Below are 7,943 nucleotides of genomic sequence, written 5' to 3'. Positions count from 1 at the left end.
AACAAAACATTGAAAATCAAAAATATTATTTAAATTATGTCAAATCACAAATAATAAGAAAAAGTATTAAGCATTATTGTAAATATTTTTCACAGAAAATGATTAATATGATATATGGTTGCCTCCTGCATGCACACAAGCTGCACAGTGATTGCTCTTGTGGTTATAACATTGTTTATCAGATCTGTTGGGAGCAAAGCCCATTTTTGAACAAGAGCATCTTGAAGTTCCTGGAATGTTCTTGGTGGAGCTAATACATCTCCCTAGAGCATCCTTTGCATGTTCTATTTCATTCAAGTCTGGAGATTTTGCTGGCCATTCCATACAATATCTTCTTCACTGTCAGGTGTCATTGACATGTGCAGCCTTATGTGCATGAGCATCATTGTCCAGGAAAATGAAATCTGCACTTAGCACATTGGAAAAACCTTTAAATAGAATTCCACAACCAAGTCTCTTATCTTTTTGTAGTAGTGCCAACCTGTGTAAAAATGTGGAGACTGATGGAGCTTGTTTATATTTTTGCTCTGTGTATGGATTAGATAATTATGCTTATTTTTTCAGACATGTTTTATTCTCTGAAGCTACACTCAAAGTTTGAGCATCAGTTCGTTAGGACCAGACCAGATTAAACTGATAGTGAAGTACAGTACATTATGTTTTTTTTTTTTTTTATCAATCTATATATTATTTTTTTGTATGTGTTTTGTAACTTATCTATATTGTTGCCAATATTATATAACTTACAAAATACATACAAATATTGCCAGGTGAATTATCATTTATGCATTAAAATTACAAATAAGTGGCAGATGGATAAATATTATTACAGTATTTCTCACTGATGTTCTCACAATTTTACATCACAGTATCTAATACAAGACTTTGCCAAGAGTATGCACATTAAACTGCAGAAGGCAACAATTTTAAACATTTGCAAAATGGGAAAATTGTAAATTCAGACATTATACAGTACCACCATCTAATGAAAAGGTCTATATCTCTGCATTGTTTTACTCTTCATATTTACCTGAACAGTAGGAGTCAAGCATAATCTATAATTAGGAAATAAATACCTTTTTTGTGAGTAATAACAATAATATATTCCATGTTTGAGACATGTAAATAAATATANAAAAGAAAAAATATGTATCAAAATTGACTTCATAGTTACCATTTTTGTTTAATCATTTATATTGTTGTTGTGATTTTTATAATAAAATATACAAGATGCACTGTTTTTTGGATAAGATAATTATTGAATATTAACTGAACAATATACTTCATATTTTTAATTAAGAGCAATGATAGAATATTTTAGTTTGAGACAGAATTCTAGTATAAGCTCCTTGTTTGATATTAATGCACCATTTTTGTGCATTAATAGAAAATGTAATGCTTGCACAGAGTAATTAGACAATATTTCAAAAAAATTTAACTATCCAGATATTACATAATGAAGTAATTTGCTTTATATATATATATAAAGCATATTATTATTTGCTTTATATATATATAAAGCATATTATTTCATTTTTGAAGTAAAATCTCAAACTAAAACACAAATACAAAAGCTTTTGAATTTTAACATCAGACAATTTAAGATTCCTAAAACCTTCAAAACAATTTTATTATAAAATGCATTTCCTTTATTTTTTTTTAATTTTTCAAAACAATAACATACAAATTAGGACTTTTCACTTTCCTGATGATAAATTAAACAAAGAAAATTTTAAAAACATGACTTTTCATGAATAATAATAAAAAATGATTACTCAATGGAAACTTGATAAATTTTTGGTGAATTTATAACACTATCTTCTTATTTATCTTTATACATTGATATACAACTTTTACAGATTGTGCTGAGCAGTAATCACAATTTTTAAAAAAATTTTTGGACTACAAAACTGGCTTTGAATTTTTAAAAATTTACCTCAGTGTTGGCAAAAGTGTTGTTCTTTTTCTTTATGGACAAATAGACTATTCAGTAATTAATATGTAAGTAGCTGTATACAAAAAATTTACATATTTTACAATAGATTAAAATGTTCAAAGCATTTCATTTGTCTTTATATATATATATATAATATTATTTGAATGAAATTCTCAGAATTGTTACCAAATAAAAATTAACAGATAAAAGGGTATTAAGTCACAACCTGCCTTAAATAATAAAATCAAACTGTTTTACTCACTGTATGGCACAACACAGTCTTCATTGATACAACTGACAACTATTATTCAATGATGTACTGCATTGCATATAATCTCAACAGCTTATTGAAGTATGGAGAAAGTTTATATTAGCTATAATTGAAGAAAACTGTATAATGCACAAAGGAATGTGTTATTCTGCTCATATTTTTTTAAACTCAATACGTATAAAATGTTTGTGACAATGTTTTTCTTCTACACATTCCTTCAATCTGAGCATGATATAGTTAAAGTGACTCTGCACTGCTTTAAAATTGGAATGAAAAGACTGGGAACATTTGGCTAAGTAGCTCAAGCATTTTTGAAATATGATGTTGCTTATTTAAAATTTTAACAAAGATAATGCATGCTAAAATCAACATGAAAATGACTAACAAAGTGCTTTCTTTCTACATTTGTTTAATTTTAACAAGATGATCAAGTGACAAATAATGTACTCTCTCTTACTAAAATTATGATAATATACATTTAAATAAGTGAAAATTATTAGAAATCAACAGTTTTATAATCATTTATGTTCAGGAGAGATAAACAGAAAATGTTTATCAATATTCTTGCTCTAACAAGGAAGACTGACAAGCACAATATAATTAGAATTTTTTATATAATTATGAAATTATTATAAGAAAAGGAACAAAGGACCGAATTGGAAGATGTACATTGTTTCTATATACAAAATATCACATTCCTTTAACACAGAGTGCATGGAAATAGTTCAAATTTAATTTTCACACCACACTATAAATCTATCAAACTAGAAATATATTAATAAGAAACAAACAAGTTTGGTATAAATGAAATATGGAAGAAAATAATTAGTTAATGAAATTATAACTTTTTTACAAATAATTATAGTAACTTATTTTTTCATGAAATTAATTATCAACAAAATTATTTTCAATTGAAATAAATACAAAAAAAAAAAAAATTGTGAAAATTGCCTACATTAAGTTGTGAATTTTAATATTCCAATAAAAAATTTATATTATTTTAGAAAATAGCAAAATCCCTTAACTGTAGATTTTTATGAAAATTATTGAAGACCATGATAGATTATCAAGCCATGTGACAAAATTTTCCTATAGTATTTTATTTAAAAACATTTTTGCAGAAAAATAAAACAGTCTTTTAAAATGTAACTTTTCATTATGATGACATTGAAATATTTTTTATCAAATTGTTATTAAAAATAATTTATCTTTTCATTAATTTTATAAAAATTTTTAACACTATATATATATATAGTATTTATCAATAATTTATCTATCTAAAATGTTATATTTTCTTGCTTTGTGAAGAAAAGTAGGCAATCATATCAGGATTTTTACTCTTCAATCAAGATAGATGGACAGCAATTATTTATTCATTTTTATATTCTGATATTTTATAATAAAAGAAAAAATATGTATCAAAATTGACTTCATAGTTACCATTTTTGTTTAATCATTTATATTGTTGTTGTGATTTTTATAATAAAATATACAAGATGCACTGTTTTTTGGATAAGATAATTATTGAATATTAACTGAACAATATACTTCATATTTTTAATTAAGAGCAATGATAGAATATTTTAGTTTGAGACAGAATTCTAGTATAAGCTCCTTGTTTGATATTAATGCACCATTTTTGTGCATTAATAGAAAATGTAATGCTTGCACAGAGTAATTAGACAATATTTCAAAAAAATTTAACTATCCAGATATTACATAATGAAGTAATTTGCTTTATATATATATATAAAGCATATTATTATTTTCTTTATATATATATAAAGCATATTATTTCATTTTTGAAGTAAAATCTCAAACTAAAACACAAATACAAAAGCTTTTGAATTTTAACATCAGACAATTTAAGATTCCTAAAACCTTCAAAACAATTTTATTTTACAATATAAATTTTAATTTTTATATTGAAAATTTATTGTTTAATTAAAGATTTAAATAAAACTGAAAAAACTAATAGATGTTGCATACATCTTGATAGAGGTTTTAGAATTTTTATTCATAAACATTGAATTTAAATTAAATCTGTTGTCTGAGTTTGATTTCTTACAACTAAAGTATTTAAATATAATATATAAATAGAATATTTGATAATTTATTAAAAAGATAATTAATAGCTAAAACAGATAAGAAAATAAATATATATGAATATATCATGTAAAAAAATTTATCATCATCTGAAGAATCTATCATTTTATAATTGATAATTATTGGAAATAAAAAATCAAATAATAATAATGAAAATAATTCATAAGGAAATATATTTTAATTTTAAATTACAATAATAAAAAATTCTTAAATATAAGATAAAATAATTAAATAAAATGAAATATTTTTAAAAAGCAATCAAAATTAGTTAAAACAAAATCAAATATTCAAATACAATATAAACAAATTTATTAAAAGTACTTGAGGAATTGATTTTGTTTTTGTTACTTTATCATAACCAATATTTTAGTATGAAGACAGCTTTAAAATGTTTCACTTTATTTAACAAATTCAAAAGTATATTACACTTCCTAAAAGATAAAATAAACAAACTGATAAATGTGTGAATCTAAAAATTACTAAACAATTATAATAATATAATTAAAGTTTATAATATCAATATTTAACTATTTTATACAAAAGTATATAATTAGTAACACACATAATATAAATTTGAATAAAAGAATTTCAGTTTAGCAAATAAAGAGTCAAAATCAAGCAGATCTTAGTCAAAAGTCAAAACAAAATATATTTTCAGGTGAAAATAAAGATATCTTGGTTTGACTTTTGACTAAGATCATCTCTATTTGCTAATCAGAAACTACACCAGTATAATATAATATAGTCCTATTAATAAACAAGGTCCAAATGGACAGGATACACAGAAATTTATAAGAGTAATGACATAGAGGTAAAAAGAATTAAAAGAATTTATGTTTTCAATTTATATTTTTAAAAACATACTTAAATTTGTCTTTATTTAAAGTAATCATTATATAAAATCTTTTATTTTTAAATGTTAAAATGTTCTCTTTCTACAATTAATGAAATATTTTAAGCCTGTATATCAGATTATTTATTCTCTCATTTATAATTTTTTTTAATGATTTCCATTTCTCCAACAGACTTTTTCAAGAATAACATCAATAAATAATTTTTCTTTCTTTTTTCCATATATTATTTCTTCTTTGGGTCTTGCATATTACTATTTGATATAAATTAAAAGTTTACTTATTTTATATACAGTATGTTATACTTAATCTTTTTGAATCACTAAAAATGTTTATAAATCTCTGCATAAATCAATATCAGCCTAAAATTTAGATTTATTTTAAATGTATAAAAATGACATTGTTTTATTTTAGAATCTCTCATTAAAGAAAGTTTTCAATGACATTTTCTGACAACTTAATAACAAATTTTGTCAATTTATTAAAGTCAGTTTTAAATATGTAGTTATAAAAAAAAATGTTCTTTAGAGTTTATTAATTTTCAAATTAAATCAAAAATTAATATATTCCAGAGATTAATTTACATAGTTCAACTGTTTATTCATAAAAATTGTTGTGTTGCAATTCTCTTATCTAGAAATTTTTTCATTAAATCATAAACTATACTTTGTTATATTCACAACAAAGTTTTTAATAGTTTTCTGTTTATTAGCATTCAAGTAAATTTTAATACTAATATTCTAAAAGTTTTACTTTTGTCCATCTTCTCTGCTTCTCCATTTCTTTAAACTGTTTTATTAAATAATGCCTCTAGTCACTAGTAAATAAAATATACATTACAACTTTTTTAATACCATTTTTATGAGAAATATGTTGATCATAACAACATTAATACTGTAAATTTATTTTGCACATAAGTTTTTATAAAAACCTAAAATAACAGAATTAATGTCAACTTGAACACAAAAGAAAGGATGAGAATAAAATAATTTAGTTGAAATTAAGATATGATATAAAAAGCACTCAAGCTCTTATAATTTTTTTATTTACAATTTTTAAATGAAAATTTTGTCTAGTTATTCATTTCTACCTATGAAAAAGCTATTATTGTTATTGTAAATAAATTAAAAAATATGATTATTGAAATTACATGTGCAGCAAAATGTAATTTTATTTCAAAATAAAATTATCTGTCTATCTTATCCATATTGATTTATATGCAATGAATTTCAGATGTCTTATATACAGAAGAGTGTTTATAGTGAAAGCATATTATTGCAGAATTTCACATAAATAAATACTTAATTGAATTCAAATATCTTTCAATACGAAAAATACATGATGATAATTGAGTAAATCTTATTCTAAAATAAAATATAAATGAATGACAATAATTGTATTTCAATGACTATTTTTTAAATGAATTTTCAATTTTCTAATAATGTAGGTAAAAGTAATCAGCAATTCTGATAACTATTCATATAAACTTTAAATATTACTGTAATTCCCTTATTATCATGAGCAATCAGAATTTACAACAAAAATGACTATAAGTTTAAATATTACTACTTTGGAAATCTATTCAATATTACATGATTACATAATATAATTAATAAAATATATCGTATAAAATTGAAATACACAGCAAATTTTAATAAACAATTGTTAATATAACTTATTGTATTTTTCTTTTGTAAAGTTTCTATTAAGCCATTATGCAGGGTGTTCTATTTGAAGGTACTTGATTTTAATTTGCCATAAAAAATAAATAGTTTAAGATAAATAAAAGCAACAAGTGGCATCTGGTGGAAAAACTCAAAGTTTTATAGAGATTTTTTATACTGCAAGATGGCACAGAAGTTGAATCATTTGAATCATGAGCATTATCATCAAGTGATGGCTTTGCCACAGGAGAAACTGCAGGAGGTGGCCATTTTATCAGGTATGTCCAATAACATGGCCGCCAAGATCTTCTGATTTGATCCCCTAAGATTTCTTTCTGCGGGTTACATGAAAGATATGAATCAAAATTATGATCTGCTTAGATTACCAACATAAATTCATATAGACTGAAAGTATTATACAGTCGACCCCCCTATAACGTACGTTCCTATAACAACAATTCCTATAACGTAGCGAAAAAATTGTAGAAACTTTCGTATAACGTACCTCCTATAACGTCGTTTCGCGAGAAGATTGATAGAGTCTGGACCAATAGTGGATGAGCAGCCGAACTACTTACCTCCGACCCTGCGCCACGCTACGGAGCGGCTAAATTGAGTTTGCTATCGTCTGTTTAGTATTATATATAAATTAGGTACTGTACATATAATTATATATTAATTATATATAAATTAGGTACTGTATATATAATTATATATTAACTTAATTTATTGTAACTTTATTATAATTATATATATGCTTTCTGCCGCCTGGCAACACGCTACGGAGATTTTAGGCTAGTAAGTTGAGTTTATTATCGTCTGCACAGTATGTAAATTAGGTACCGTAAGTCTAATACAGCACTAATTTTATACATTTCTTGTGAAAGAAACACTTCTTATTCAACGGCCATAAAAATTATTTATATTAATGATGTCTCCAAAGGTCAAGTTATTTTTATGCGAAAAATTCGTTATTAGAAATCGCGGCCGCCGTTTAATGTGCTGTTCCGCGATGAAAACCAGCTTTAAGCAACGGCGTAGTCGAACGGTACACACTCGGTAAGTAATCCTATAATTTTTTGTTTATAGCATAGTTTATACGGATTATTCCCAAA

This window comes from Centruroides sculpturatus, unplaced genomic scaffold (genome assembly GCF_000671375.1).
Source record: "Centruroides sculpturatus isolate CEXI.00-Female unplaced genomic scaffold, Cexi_2.0 scaffold250, whole genome shotgun sequence".
Classification (NCBI taxonomy): domain Eukaryota; kingdom Metazoa; phylum Arthropoda; class Arachnida; order Scorpiones; family Buthidae; genus Centruroides; species Centruroides sculpturatus.
This window is presented reverse-complemented; position numbering follows the sequence as displayed.